Source organism: Aotus nancymaae, unplaced genomic scaffold, assembly GCF_030222135.1.
Source record: "Aotus nancymaae isolate 86718 unplaced genomic scaffold, 86718_ANA_hifiasm-v0.15.2.pri h1tg000117l, whole genome shotgun sequence".
Lineage (NCBI taxonomy): Eukaryota > Metazoa > Chordata > Mammalia > Primates > Aotidae > Aotus > Aotus nancymaae.
Window position 1 is genome coordinate 437,604 of NW_026988532.1, and position 820 is coordinate 438,423.

The following is an 820-nucleotide window of genomic DNA, read 5'->3' on the forward strand; positions in this document are numbered from 1 at the left end:
GGCTAAGGGGGACGTTAGCTTTGTCCAGGAGGGCACGTGTGTGTGCGTGGGTGGGTAGGGGGAGCTGGAAACTGAGGCCAGGGGAAAACTGTTCCCCATTCAGCCCACTGGGGGCTGTGCAACAGCTAGTGTGCTGTGTAGTGTGGTGATGAGGGCGCCGGTGGAAGTTGGGGTTGGCGGCCGGAGGCGGTGGTGCTGGTGGGCCTGGGGAAGGGGCAGGGGTCGTGGGAGCGGAGCAAAGCTGTCCAGTTCCAGAAGAAAGCTGCTCCTCTATCTAGGAGCAGACGGCACGCCCGGTCACTGCTCCTTCCCCAAGGGCTCCTGCGAGATGCCCTCCTCTTCCTCCTCCTCCTCGTTTTTGGGGGTCTGCCCCTTGGTTTCCTTCCTGGACTCGTGGTGGTTTTCCCGGCCTTGGCAGTGCCCTTGTTTGTGCTTCCCTTCGGTCGGCTCGAGGTCTCTTAGGTGTTGGGACTTCGCTGGGCTCCTTCGGAGGCTGCCCCAGCCCTGCCTCTCAGAGCGTCCTTTTCCTGCTTGGAGGCCAAGGGCTGGCTGGACTCCGAGCTCAACTCTCTCATCTTGCCTTCTCTAAGGAGGAGGTGAAAGGGTGATGACTGGGATGCTGGAGCCCTGCCGCCGACCTGCGGTGCGCACTCCGGGTTGCCAGGAGCGGCGGTGCTGGGCGCTGGGGACCAGCTTGGCTCTGCCATGGCCGCCGCTGGTAGCAAATGTGGATCTCCACTTTCACTTTTTAAAAGGATGAACCTGGAAACCATCATTCTCATCAAACTGACACAAGAGCAGAAAACCAAACACCGCATGT

The 820-nt window shown here is 60.7% G+C and overlaps 1 pseudogene; it reads right to left on the bottom strand.

Moving 5' to 3' along the window:
- Positions 1-297: 297 nt before the first annotated feature.
- LOC110567454 (high mobility group protein HMG-I/HMG-Y-like) lies at positions 298-575 on the bottom strand (annotated as a pseudogene).
- Positions 576-820: the final 245 nt, after the last annotated feature.